This window comes from Myotis yumanensis, unplaced genomic scaffold (genome assembly GCF_028538775.1).
Source record: "Myotis yumanensis isolate MYYU_CA2020_CCGP unplaced genomic scaffold, mMyoYum1.0.hap1 SCAF_1, whole genome shotgun sequence".
Lineage (NCBI taxonomy): Eukaryota > Metazoa > Chordata > Mammalia > Chiroptera > Vespertilionidae > Myotis > Myotis yumanensis.
In genome coordinates, this window is record NW_027223752.1 from 214,907,073 (window position 1) to 214,921,804 (window position 14,732).

The window sequence follows — 14,732 nt, forward strand, 5'->3', positions numbered from 1 at the left end:
GGCGGGGTGTGTGCGCAGCGGCCAGAACGGCGTGGAAGCGTTTCCTGGGTGAGCGCGGAGGCCGGGCCGTTTCCGGGAGGCTGATTGCATCAGGTGTGGCGCTGAGTGCCTCCCGGCCCAACCTGGCGGCCACTGCGCCTGCGCTGCCCCCCGCCCCGCCCCGCCCCGCCCCGCCCGAGCACTCCACCGCGGGTTTTCCTCCCGGTCCCGCGGAGGCCGAACGCGAGGGGTGGTGCGCTTTCCCGCCCCAGGACCCTAAAGAGGGGCTTGCAGAGCGGGACTCCTGGCTTTAGGGTTCGAGGGAATAGAGTGCTGGCTAGAGGACCTGCCAGGAAGGTGGGAAGCCGGCCCGATCTGCTCCTGACCGACGGGGTGGGCTGGGGCTAATTTCCTCACCTCTTTGGGCCTGAAAGACGTGGGCTAGAATTAGAAGGCTTTCCAGCTCAGAGCCTGCATTTTCGTAAAGTGGGTTAAATTTTCCAAAGTGGGCTCCCGACTGTCCATGGTCCACAGGTTCGATAGGCGGGTCTTGGGGTGCAGAGACTCAGCCCCAAGGGTGAGCACTTTCATAGATTTCCAGTTGCAGGCAGGGGCGACATGATGGTTGGCCTCCAGATGGGTCTGAGGGAAATTATGCAAAAGCCAGAAACTCCTCTTCACAAGGCAGCTTCCCCTCACCATTCCTTCCTTCCAACCCCATTGTGCGTCTATGTCAGGGCCCCATGATACACTCTTGTATACACACTTAGTAAATTTCCCTCTAGCACCCTCCAGGGTGAAATGACATTTTTGGTTGTTGTTGTTAATCCTCATCTGAGGATATTTTTCCATTGATCTTTTAAAAGTATATATATATATATATATATATATTTTTAAATATTTTTTATTGATTTTTTTCACAGAGAGGAAGGGAGAGAGACAGAGAGTTAGAAACATCGATGAGAGAGAAACATCGACCAGCTGCCTCCTGCACATCCCCCACTGGGGATATGCTCGCAACCAAGGTACATGCCCCTGACCGGAATCGAACCCGGGACCCCTCAGTCCGCAGGCCGACGCTCTATCCACTGAGCCAAACCGGTTCCGGCTATATTTTTATTTATTTCAGAGAGGAGGAAGAGGGAAAGAGAGAAACATCAATAATGAGAATCATTGATTGGCTGCCTCTTGCATGCCCCACACTGAGGATCGAGCCAGCGAACCAGGCATATGCCCTGATGGGAATCGAACCCTGATCTCCTGGTTCATAGGTCGACACTCAACCACTGAGCCACACCGGCCAGCTTTCGCTGATCTTTTAGAGCAGCGGTTCTCAACCTGTGGGTCGCAACCCCTTTGGCGGTCGAACAACCCTTTCACAGGGGTCGCCTAAGACCATCCTGCATATCAGATATTTACATTACGATTCATAACAGTAGCAACATTACAGTTATGAAGTAGCAACGAAAATAATTTTATGGTTGGGTCACAACATCAGGAACTGTATTTAAAGGACCAGAAAGTTGAGAACCACTGTTTTAGAGAGTGTGGAAAAGAGAGGGAAGGACAGAGAGAAACACATTAATTGGTTGCCTTTTGCATGCACCCCAACCAGGGCTCTGGCTGGGGAGGAGCCTGCAACCAAGGTACCGTGCCTTTACAAGGATCGAACCCAGGAACCTGATTCTTTGATGGATGTGTCTGTCCACCTAGCTGGACTGTAAGCTCTATGAAGTCAGGCCCTGAGCTTTTTTATTCACTGCTATCCCAGGATTGTGGATCCTCAATAAATTCACGATGTTTGCAAGAATAAAGCAATTCCCACTCCAACCACATAGAGTCCTCACTTGTAGAATTAGGGCCAGCTGGTATGAATTTGTTATTTGAGGAAGGAGTACATTCTGAGATTTGGGGTAAGGATGAGTGAGGAGGAGCCATCAGTTTGTTGTTGCTATGAATTTACATTGAGCATAATCTTCCCGAAGGAGATCATAGGTAAGGCTGTGGGTATGTGTAGAGGAGTGGAACTCAAAGTGTGGTCCTCAGACCAGCGGCACCTGGGAGCTATTAGATATACAGATGCGTGGGCCCCACCACTCCTACCCATAGAGGCGCTGGGAGTGAGACCCGGCAATGTTTCCATAAACTCTGCAGGCGATTCTGACTCAGGCGCAAGTCTGACAGCCACTGCGCCGGGGAAGAGCAATCCCAAGGATGCTTTGGGGAGGGCACCCACAATCTCTGGGCAGGGCACTGATGGCCACTTACAGAGGGTGGGTTCTTATCAGGACCTTGCTTGTCTGCTTACAGTTAAAGGTAATTTTCCTGGGGGTGAAAAGGAAATGATGCTTTCCCCTCCTGCAGGTGTGTTTCTCCCTGAAGTGCTCTTGCTGTGATTTTCACATCGAGGAATAGTGTGTGTGTGTGTGTGTGTGTGTGGCATATGCCTAGGGCTCTGGATAAGGAGGCAGAAGGAAGGATGTCTCGCTTACAAGTTGCATCTGAGAGGGTGTGGGCAGCTCTCATCTGGGGACATTTTCCCATTATAGGGGAATGCAGACATGTAGGAGGAGAGACAAGCCAGGGATAAGGTTACCCAACTGCCTTTTAGTGCAGACAGACGCCAGGCCACGTGGATGAGATACCCGGCTGCTCCCTGACTCCCGGCATTTGGGTCTCCACACCCTAGGCCCCACTGCCTCCTTGCCATTTTCCCAGACGATGCGGGGACTGTGCGTCCCGGAGGCCCCGCAGCGCCTGCCTGCAGAGGTCGCACTAGGAGCGCGGCCCGCCCCCTCCTCCCCGGCCCCCGCCCCCGGCCCCGCCTAGATCCCCCTTGGCCCCCGCCCGGCCAGCCCCCCGGCTTCTCCTCGCGCAGCCGCCGCCAAAGCCTGGAGAAGTGGAATGTCGCCGGCGCCGCTCCCTGCGCGGGACTCGCGGAGCGGCACTGGGCATGCTCAGTCGCCGGAGCCCGTCCTGATCTCAAGTAGGAAGCTCGCGCGCTGCACCCGCCGCTGATCCGGGCGCTTCGCGGAGGGCGAGACCGGGGCAGAGCTGTCGGGCACCGTAGCCGAGGCGAGAACCGCGCGCACCACCGGTGAGCCTCGCTTTCTTCCTGGCTTTTGCCCCGGACCCCGCGGCGGCCCGGAGTGCTGGCGAGACACCCGGGCAGCTGCGTGCGGCGAGTGGCTGCGCGGAGTCCCAGCGGCTGCCCCTCTTCCCCGGATCCCAGGACCGCGCGGCCACTGCCGCCCGCCCAGCCGCAGCCACAGCTGCAGCAGCTGCCGCCGCATCTGCAACGGGCGCCCGCTGCGGAGTCCCGTGCGCCCTGCGCCCGGCGCCGCAGGGCCGGGTGGCATGGTGACTGCGAGCTCACTCCTTGACTTCCATCCCTCCTGCTTTCCGGCGCCCTCTTTCTCTCGGCAGCCCCGGCTTGGCAGGGCCTGGGGCGGCGGAGACAGGCTCGGAGGGGGTGCGCCCGAGTGGGGGCTGCGGAGGGGAAAAGTGAGGGTGGGCGCCAGCGGGAAAGAGCGCACACCCCCTAGCCCTGGCACCGGCCTCCAGTGCGCGGCTGGGCTCTCCCTCCGGGGCGGCATCGCGCTCCTGCCGGGGAGTTGGAGAAGGGGCTGGCTTCTCGGTGGATAGAGACCAAAAGGGAAAAAGTTCATTTTTTCCCCTCGGAGGCAGAGAGCGTTTTCACTAGAAAATGGCTGTGCGAAGGGGATCGAACCAGGAAAGCTGGCCATTGGGTCCAGAAAGCCCGTCTGCTGCTCGCGGGGCGCAATGGAGGGTTGAACGCTGGGAATGACATTTGTGTGATGAAAACCTTTGCTGGACGGAGGCAAAGGTGCGGAGTCCCATGGAAACAATGAAAGGTGGTCTCGGTATCTGATGCAGAGGGAGGGCGGAGGAGTCAGGGGCGACGGGCCGAGGGAGCATTGGACTTGAAAAAGAAATTGGAGAATTCAGATTTCGAGTTGTGGCCGTTTTGTAGTCAAGTTCTGTGCAGTTTAGAGACACGACAGTCACAAAGGTTTTTGGGTGGAATGAGTGGTTGGGGAGAGCCAAGATTGAGAGGTCAGCGTCGGAAGCTGCACACCTGGGCTCTGGGAGGGCACAGTTTTGTTTAAGAAGTCCCTCAGTCACTGGCTTTACATTGTGCCTGATGACTGAGGTGAAATACCTAACGGGTGATTATAAAATGATGCCAGCAGCGTTGTTCAAGAAATGAGGAAACTTTGTGAGGTTGGCATTGGTCTGTCACTTGTTTTAAGATTTCATTGATTTTATTTACAAAAGCAAACAGTGGCATCTTGATCTGTTGTTCTGGATTTGGGTCTACCAAATCTTTGATTGATGGATTTTTTTTTGCCCTAGCCATGATTTATATTTCAAATCTTGTCCTCAAAGGTCCATGATAATTAAGAGGATCTGAGTCCATGTAGCTGGCCTTTCAGGAACAGCAGGTAATCCTTGCGAGGGGATTTCCTTACGCACGTAGGTAGCAGCTTTGTTGTATTTTCAGCTTGTAGCTTGAAAGCAATATTTGCTCAACATAACTTGCAGAATCCTAGAAATGGTAGTGTTTTGAAAGGGTGACATTTGTCAAAGGAACGAGGAACCTCCACGCGGGGGGAAATGCTGGGAGAGCACAGGGGGCGGTAGAGTACAGTGGGCTGGTAGTCAGAGCACCAGTGGGGGAAGCAGATGCTTGCCTTCTATTCTGTCCTTTACTCATTGGCTGGAAAAATCGCTCAGGGTCTTCAAAACCTGGATGTCCCTAGGTGTTTGCTCAGAACCTTTGAGAGAGGACTCTGAAGTTGAGATTCTTTTCCAGGGAAGGTGTTTATGTTTTATGCTATTCTCTTCCCAAGTATACTTTTAACTAAGTAATGTGCCTCCGTGGAGACAACACAGTCCTGCTTTCTGAAGCTTTTACGTAGTGGAAAAGCGCGGTAAGCGTAAGTGTAAAGGACTGGCGTTTTACATTTAACTCGAGTAATGTGAGTACTGAGTACAAAGTTATTTAGGAAAAGACCACTAGACATTGCAAGAATCTACATGTACAAAGATAAAATATTTTAAAACTGTTACTCTTTTTATGTCATGCTTCAACTTTTGATGACTGTTTTCTTTTCCTGCTACCAGATAAGTAATAAACACTAAATTCCCCCCTTCCCCATTACAGCAGGAATTAATACTGAAAACCTTGCCATAACATTAGAATAGTGTCATGTTGTTTTCCCTGAATTCAGGACATCTAAATTTGTCTTCTAAGAAAAATGCAATGTTGTCTCTCTCTGCCCTTTTCAGTTACACTTTTAAAATAAAATGCAATACCATGATGATATAGTACCTTACATTTTCCAGGAGCGGAGGACAGACTTTTAGGAAAGTAAAGTAAGAAGGCAATTTCTACTTACGTGGGTGATACTAATGTTTCCCACCATGGGTGAAGGAAACAAGCATTTGTTCAATGCTTACTGTGTGTCAAGTCTGTTATTAAGCTCCTTACGTCTATTACCTAATGCAGCGGCCGCCAACCTTTCGGACCTCACGGACCACCGGTTGGTGACCGCTGATCTAATGCGTCAGTATCTTTGACATCAATGTCAAATGTGACCTTGGGGAAGTCAGTACACTTCTCTGGGCCTCTGTTTTTTGCATCTGTAAAATGTGGGAGTTGCCATAGAATGCACCCTCTGAGTGTCTGTTGGGTTCTTCTTGTCGCAGTCCGAGGCTCTGCGATGCAGCCATTTGAGGAGGGGGGACTTCATTTAAAGTATTAGACAAAGCTGATTTTGTGTTTCACTAAGTCTGGCCTGTCCGGCTTTGTCGAATGCCCTTCTTAAATCCCTTTTAGTTTTTATTTGTTAAAGAATGATTGTCCTACAATTAACTCTTTGTGCCTCTACCAAGACTAGGTAGGAAATAAAATAATGATTAGATTTGGGTAAAGCACATTGGGTATTTAAAACTTTCATAGAATCTTCTGAGGGGAGATGCAGCTCTTGGGCATTCTGAGGACGAAGCCTCCGTGGTGGCTGCAGAGGAGGGTGTCCTGTGCCTTGGTGGCCAGGGCCCACCCAGCTGACATTTTGGTCAGCCTTTCCCATGTCCCTGCCCTCGATCAGAAATGCAGCCCTTGGTCTCTGGCTTCCAGTGATCATTTCGTGTTAACACCATCACTGGGTTCGGTAGGTGTCCGTGGTCAGCTGCCGCAGTAGCAGGAGCGATGGCTGTAGAAATGTGCCCACACATTGTTGGCAAGATCATGAACTTTTTAAAAAAATTATTTTATTTGGCAAGCTATGATGATGGGGCAGAGAGTGAAGAAAACCACTCCCATTTGGTGTTTTTAGTGCCCTTTGCTTTCAAGGTGCTCACAAAACTCAGCCTCATTAACCTTTAAGTGGGGCGGGGGGGGGGGGGGTGAGGAGAAGCCAGAGTCATCATCCGCATTTGAGTAATCCTATATAATAAAAGCCTTGGTGGCGTCATGTGCAACATCATCACAAGATGGCCGCCACAAGATGGCCGGCAGGGGAGGGCAGTTGGGGGCTATCGGGCCGGCAGGGGAGCGGTTAGGGAGCGATCAGGCTGGCAGACAGAAACGGTTAGGAGCAATCAGGCAGGCGAGTGGTTAGGAGCTAGCAGTCCCGGATTGTGAGTCGGACATCCCCCAAAGGGTCCCAGATTGGAGAGGGTGCAGGCCAGGCTGAGAGACACGCCCCCTCCCCCCCCCATGCATGAATTTTGTGCACCAGGCCTCTAGTTGATAATAAATGGACAGTGTGCCTGGAGCTTCTGATCATAACCAGGCTCCAGAGTTTACTGGGCCCTGCTAGGAGCAGAGCAGTCACTCTAGGCCAGGGGTGGGCAAACTTTTTGACTCGAGGGCCACAATGGGTTCTTAAACTGGACCGGAGGGCCGGAACAAAAGCACGGATGGAGTGTTTGTGTGACCTAATATAAATTCAAAGTAAACATCATTACATAAAAGGGTATGGTTTTTTTTTTTTTTTTTTTAGTTTTATTCATTTCAAACGGGCTGGATCTGGCCCACGGGCCGTAGTTTGCCCATGGCTGCTCTAGGCACTAGATGAGAGCTGGAAGAGAGGAAGGACAGGGAAGGCAGACAGTCAAATCATCACCATGTGGCAAAAAGTAAAAAGTCTGAATCAGTATGAGAGGGTGTAGAGTTACAGGAGACACTCCCTTTCTACATAATCTTATTCCCATCATATGTGAATCTTACTCAGTCTTCTAAGCTTTCAACCAATGCTAGGACAGGCATTGCTTTCATCATCAGGAGACAAGTCCCAATGTCTAATTTATTGATATATAAAACATACCGTTTTGTATGGACAAAGGGGAAGAGAGCATGAAAAAAATGAATGGTATGGAATTATGATTAAAGTTTTTCTGTATGTATTAAAGATTTGATAGTGGTTATAAATAAAGTGAATCATTCTGTCCTTTGCCTCCTACAGAAATCTCGAAAAGTTTGGTCTGCTAGTTAATAGCTGAGGTTTTTGAAATGCATCTCTAATGGGAAGTATGCTGTGGGAATGCTCAGAGTGAGAGGAAGAGTGATTTTGTTCTTCCCTATAAAGTTGACGGAAAAGCATGCAATTTTGGAACTGAGCTGGAAGTGTGCACTTTGGAGGGTTTTGTTGGTGAGATCTTGCAGAGCTCCAGAGAGAAGGGAAATGCCCTTGATGAAGAAGGAAAGGATGGTGTTACTGATGGTGTGAGATGCAGCATTTACAAAGCCTCTGCTCATTGAATCAGAGCTCAGGTTCTATTCAGTTTAAAATAACTGAGTGTCTACGGCATGCAAACCACAATGCTGGGCCCACTGTCATTGTCTGTTGGTGAGTTTTAGCTGTCCTTATCAAAATGATACAGATGATGATGCAGTGACTATTTCATTGTATTCAAATGAGAAAATATGGCCTTGTCTCTGAGATTATACTTTTCAGATTGGGGGTAAGATTTTTTCTTTTTTTTTATGAATTGATGGGAATATTTTTACTTGGCAGTTTAATGGTCCATGAAATTGATAAGTCTGGGAATCCAGGCCTGAGATGTAGACAGTCCTGCCCTCAGGATCAAGTTGAGTAGTGGAGGCCAGGTCACACTGGAACTTGGGGGTGGGCTTGATGGGGCCTCTGGGCCTTCCAGGAATGTAGTCACTGGTCCAGACCCAAGATCCTAGGAATTGAGAAGAAACTAATTTTGAAAGTGCTCTGGGAACCAGCGTACTATTTTTGAATTATAGCCTAAGAATGACAAGGAAAGTGCCAAGATGAAACATGAGGGTCTGAGAGAGCAGAAGGGACTGGTGACTGAAATGTGAATTTTAGCAGGCCTCACAATGATGGATCTTGATGTTTGTTTCTTTGCATGCAGGCCTCTTTCTGCCAAAACAGCACGCTTTAGCAATTGGGGGCTGGTGATTCCAGGAAATGCTGATGGAATCAAAGCCATAGAACCACGAGTTGTGTAATAGGCAGCTTGGTTTGGACCTCCAGGGCAAGCTTTGATGAATCTCTAGAGGAAACTTGAGAATAATTTGCTCACGGAATTGCAAAACTTAAATTATTTCTAAGTTTTAAATAGTAGCTTCAGAAAATAATGTATTACTGATAATATTTAAGAACTCTGTGCTTAGTGCCCTGGCCAGTGTGGCTTAGCTGGTTGGAGCCTCCTCCTGTGCACCGAAGGGTCATGGGTTCAATTCCCGGTCAGGGCACATATCCAAGTTCTGGTTCAATCCCCAGGGGGGCGCATGCGGGAAGCAAATGTTTGGTGTTTCTCTCTCCCTTCCTTTCTCTAAAATCAATAAAAAACATATCCTCAGGTGAGGATTTAAAAAAAAGAATCTCTGCTTAGTGATACCTGGGTCTCACTGGTCATAATAATATATTATTATTATTATTATTCTTGTGGAACTCCTATTTTGTACTAAGAGCTTTATAGTTGATACCCATTTTGATTCTTAAAAAACATTGAGCTACTGTTCCTATTTTAGAGATAAGGAAACTGAGGTGGTTGTTGTTGTTTTACTAAAGACTAGACAGCGAATGGTGATACTTTACCTGGAATTGTGGTCAATGCAGAAGAGTGTATGGATTGCTGAGGGACTGACAGGATGAAGCAGTAACATTTATTGATGAACTGAGGGTTACATATGTGCCTGGTGCTATACAGGAAATATTTCATTTAGTTTTTTGGGCTATCTCCTTCTTTTCCTTTTCTATAGGTGAGGAAGCCTTGGCCCTGAAAAGGTAAAGGACTTGGCCAGGCCCAACAAAGCCTGTGTTCTTCTTTTCGGCTCACCATGAAACCTTCCTAAATTCACCATTTTCATAATGGATGTCCCTCTAAATCTTCACATTTAGTGGTGGAACTATTTCCTCCAAATTATGGCCCCATTGTGTATTTCTTTCATCTGACCACAAATCGGGTAGTAGGGAAACCCAAATATAACTACTGAATAGGTGTGGAACTTGGGGTCGCTGTGTTGAATCTCTCTGGGCAGATTCCAGGCTAGAATGTTTCTGATTTGCTGTCAGGTACCAATTGTGAGGCAATGTTGAGATGACAGAAACTTCTGGTGACTGGAAGAAGACGGGTGATGATATCAGCCCTTTGGCTGACTTGAGGCTTCTGGCTGCTGGAGGGGTGGGTCTGGAGAGAGGACCTGCGCACCAGGTGATGGGGCCTCTCCTTGGGAGCATCCGACGTGCTCCTGGGTGCTGGCTCTGTACTTACCTTCTGACCTTCATTTGGTTTTCCAAGTAGACTTTTGTCCTGGGCAAGACAGGCAGTGGACCTGCCACACTGAGCGTCCCAATTCGCAGTGCGTGTCAGTGGAAGTGAACGAATTAGAATTTCCTTAGCATGAGTTAGGTTTCTTGAGTCGATTTGTTCCTCAGTGAACGGATACAACTAAATGTTTAATATAATAGGCATGGCCCGGGTTCCTAGTGAACTTGGGGGTATAGGTACTTCATAAGCACTGATTCAACCTCAGATTCTTCTCATGATCTGACCAGAACCTCTTCTCCTCCTCAAGAACCAGGTTTTATTTCCTTGTGCCTTTTCCAGATCCCTAGTGAAGACAGAGGTACCTTCATTTTAATGACACCCGGAAACCGCAGCTTCATCTGTTCATGCCTTTGTTCAGCAAATGTTGATGGAGCACAAGCTTTGTGCCAGGCACTGTGTGAAGTTCAGGAAGACGGGGAGGAATGCAGCAGAGCGCTGGCTGTAAGGTGCTGCACAGGTCTAGGCCTCAGAGAGACGGTGTGTGCGTGAGGTTCTAGGGAATGGAGAGAAGGAGGCTGCCCACTCTGCTGGAGTAGGGAGGCCTCTCGGGGTAGGAGCCGTGGCAAGGGACTTCTAGTATAAACCCCCACTAGAGAAAAACCTCCAGCTGTCTTCTTTTCCACTTTTTCTTCACTCAGTAGAACTCTTGTAGCCTGTTTCTTCTACTCAGCACTTGCCACTGTTTCTATAAGGAGCCTGTCAAATCTCTATAACAATGATCCTCAAAGGGGGCAGTTTTGCCCTCCAGGGAACATGTGGCAATATCTGGTGACATTTTTGATTGTCCTGGGACGAGTCATTTTTGACTATGGAATGAGTACTGCTGTCATATAGTGAGTAGAGGCCAAGGATGCTGCTACGCATCCTAACAGTGCATGCAGAGGACAGCTCTATGTGGACAGAGGAAGTAGGGATCTGGAGGTTAAGAGCCAGGCTCTTAGGGTTCCAATACTGCTCTGCAGTTGAATAACCATGAGTTATTAGAATTAGAATTTCCTAAGCATGAGTTAGGACAATGGAAGTATACTTAGACAACAGAATTCACAGTGCCTCAGTTTCCTCAGCCGTAAGTAGGAGTACTAATGATTCCTATATAATGTGGATAGGAGGAATTCTTGAGTTAATATATGATACATAAACAATACTTGGCATGAAGTAAGGCCTTAACCTTTATTTTTAGCTTTAAGAAAAAACTTTAACCTTTGACTCCTAAAGAGCTTGAGTTTGGAGACTCCAGGACAGTTGAGCTTGTGGCACCACATGGCAGTAAGCTTTGGTGTAAAAATTGGCCAGTTTTTGTTTCTCTGGTTCCTTTTTGTCCAGGGGTTTTATTTTCCACTGTTTTCACCTCTTGATTCTAGGACTTTGGGTAACTTTGCCTCCTCCTCCTCCTCCCCCTCCACCCAGAGACCCAAATCTGTGCCCTTGATGAACCGCCCCTCAAAGGGCTAAGAAATGTATTTATAATTTTCCTTAGCTTTGTCTATTTTGGGAATAGTGAGAAAACAGGAAGCAGGTCAGGGAGATGTTGCATTACTTCCTGATTGTCACAGCTCCTTTCTCTATAAAATTCTGTGCAGGATTGAGAGGCAGGTGGTAGTGCCTGCTTAGAAACTCTTCCTGCGACGCCCACCAGCTCCACCCCCAAGTTAGGTGCCTGCTGCTTCCAAAATACCCTGTAATTGGGTCACAACATTATCTGCCTGCTTGAAATCATTTCTAAAAATCAAAGCAAAGGCGTAGACTCTCTCAGCGAAATATGAAATGTCTCCATCCGCTACTGCGAGGCTTTGAAGATTGTTCTGAAAACTAAAGAAAGCAAATTTACTATCTTGGATAGGTGGCAGCTTCTCTGGGCCTAGACCTGTGTCTTACTTCACTTGCAGAAGCACTCAAACCATGGTCCTTTCTGACTTGCCACAGGAAGATGTGTTTGTGGACTTCACCCAACCTGTCAGGTTTACTGTTGAATTTTCATAACATAATTGACTTGAAAAGATTTTCCTTCAGTGGTTTGAATGGTAGCAACAGACTAGAGAAAAATAAAGAAGTGTAGTTGTTATAGCTTTGTAAGTCCTTCCCCATGACACGGTCATCTCCCCCTGGAATGAGAGCAGTGGCCTCTCCGTGGCCTTCTGGCTTGTCCAGCTCCATTCATTCAGTTTGGCTTTCTAAGTGCTGGGTGGGCGCTCTTCCAAATACTGTATGTGGATACTGACCAGGATGGAAACTGAACAGGATGGCCACTGCCTCTGCCTGCGGGAAGCTGTCAGCCTGTAGGGAAGGACTGACAGCCAAAGAACCAACTACGATAACATGGGATGGATGTGTGCTTCCAGGAGAAGTACTCAGTGCTTCCCTGACCCGCAGTTGCCCTGGTTGGGTGTGGAGGGTGTGCCAGGGAAGGCTTCACAGGGAAAGGGATGCTCCATCCATCCCACAGTGTGCCTGGCACCCCATCTCTGTGTGAGGCACCCCTGACTCTCAGCTCCTTCTTGGAGCCCTGCTGTTTCTGATGGTGTGCCTCTATTTTCCTTCTGACCACTATTGGCTCTCACCTTAGAGTCTGCAGCTGCCTTCTCTGTGGCCTCTCTGTGTTCGTTTTCTAAGGTGAAAACTTCTGCAGGTCTTGGATGTCCATCCCAACCCTGCAGGGGTTCCTTGCTCTCCTCGGGGTGAAGTCCCAGCTCCTTGTTGCCACACCTGACACCCTTCATGACCTGCTATGTTCTCTATCCCAGGAGCTCAGCTTGAGTCATGCTGTTCTTACAACATGCAGGATTTTCTCTGGCCTTTAGGCGTTGATCCTCTGTTCTGCCTGCAACCACCCTTTCTGTCTGCTCTTTACCTGCTTGACTTTTGTTCCTCCTTCAGAAAGTAGCTTACTCATCATCCACTCAGTATGTGTCAGAATGACTTGAGGGCTTGTTAAAACACACATGGCTGGCCCCACCTTCAGCGTGTCTGGTTCCATAGGTAAACGGGGGTGGCCAGATGAACGTGAGCACTTCTAATAATTTCCCAGGCGATGCTGCTGAGACCACACCTGGAAGACCACTGGGGCACTGCAGAGGGCGACTTGTCCTCCTTGCTCCCACGGTGAGCCCCTCACACCCACTTGTGTCACAGGGCATTCCTTTGCTGGCTCTTTTCTGGTCTGTAAGCTGCTGCAGGGATGCCCTGTTACTTCTTCATCTTTGTGTTTCCAGTGCTTAAGAAGGCCTGGGTGCTCAATAAATATTTGTCGAAGAATGGATATTTGAATGAAAAAGAATTTTGTCATCAGAGGCTTTAATAAATATGCCCCAGGACATTTTCAGCAGCTAGTTTTCCTGAGCGGTCATCCCCAGTTATGATGATGTAGTCTGAGAGCAGGATTTTAATGAGGTCAGTATGAGTTTGGTTAACATAAGAGTCAGTTAACTTTGTGGTTTTTATGTCCAAATTCCAAAAAGGTCTAGGGGAGGAGCTCACTTTAAACCCATTGTTTCTGGAATGGCTCAGCAATATATGGTTTTTAAATTTTGAAGTGGCTCAGTCTGAAAATATGTGTCCAAAAGAAATGCAGATGTCATTTAATTTAGCAACCATATCATAAGCATGGTCTCTTTATTTGAAATAATAAATCATATTGAACTGAAATGAAATATAACCAGATGTATAAGTAATCATTTCTCCAAGCCAGAGGGAGGTATAGCTAGACTATTTCATTTGCTTATTCATTCTGCATATGTTGTTTGAACACCTACTATGTGCCAGTAGGCCCTAAGGGCATGGCAATGAGTTAAACACGCTCTGCTGTCTTTGTGGAAGGTGCTATGAGGAAAATAGAGATGGGTGGTGTGATACACAATACCTAGTGTGCTCCTTTAGATCAAGTGGTCTGAGTGGTTAGCTATTCATCTGTGTCCTGGGTGGCATAGTGATGTTCATGTCGAGATCATGACATGGAGAGGCGTAATTTCAGGCCAAGTGAATGGTATAGAGCAGCGGTCACCAACCTTTCGGACCTCACGGACCACCAGTGGTCCTCAGACTGCTGATTGGCGACTGCTGGTATAGAGCGTTTTTTTAAATATAGAAATATATATATATATTTAATTTATTGATTTTTAAAGAGAGAGAAAGAGAGAGGAGAGAGAGACATCGATATGTTGTTCTACTGATTTATGCATTCATTGGTTGATTCTGGTATAATCCATGGCTGGGGATCGAACCCACAATCTCAGGATGACACCCAACCACCTGAGCTACCCGGCCAGGGCCAGAGGGCCTCATTTGAAAACATCTCTTCAAGGAGCCCTTCTGTCCCTGCAGACCCTGGATTGGTGTCACCTTAATATTGTGCCTGTTTATATCCAGGTCTCGGCTCTAACCCGTTTCCAAGGCCTCTAAAGCAGTGCTTCCCGAAGTGTGTCCACCGAAACCCCCGTGATTGGAAATGTATTGTGAATAAAGGCTTCTGCCGTCAAATTCATCTTCTCTTCCCATGAACATATTCCAGAAAGGCCTGCTGAAAGGAAAGTAACTTCGTTTAGTTTTGCGTTTGCCCATGGGCCCATTTTGTAGTTTCCCCAGAGCTAGTGTTTCCTGGTGCGCACCTTGGACAACCAGCTCTAACGGTACAGCTGTAAAGGCACTTCAAGCGAGGGAGACTTCTCTCTCCTCCCGCCCTTCCTCAGTGGCTTTGTGAACATTGTAGAAGACTGCAGTACCTTCGCCAGAGACAGGATTTCTCAAGTTGGTTTAAAAAAAATATGTATTTTTTTATTGATTTCAGAGAGGAAAAGAAAAGGAGAGAGAGAGAGAGAGAGAGAGAGAGAGAGAGAGAGAGAGAGAGAAAGAGAGAGAAACATCTATGATGAGAAAGAATCATTGATCGGCTGCCTCCTGCACATACCTCAACTGGGGATTGA

The 14,732-nt window shown here is 48.1% G+C and overlaps 1 protein-coding gene across 7 annotated transcripts in view; it reads left to right on the forward strand.

Annotated features, from left to right (window-relative positions):
• The first annotated feature begins 2,884 nt into the window (after nucleotides 1–2,884).
• The window catches only part of APBB2 (amyloid beta precursor protein binding family B member 2), a 327,791-nt gene continuing 315,943 nt past the window's right edge, over nucleotides 2,885–14,732 (forward strand). For all 7 annotated transcript variants that reach the window (XM_070397666.1, XM_070397692.1, XM_070397699.1 and 4 more), the window contains exon 1: nucleotides 2,885–3,076. The gene's annotated coding sequence lies outside the window, so the exon portion shown is untranslated. The remainder of the gene's footprint in view (nucleotides 3,077–14,732) is intronic.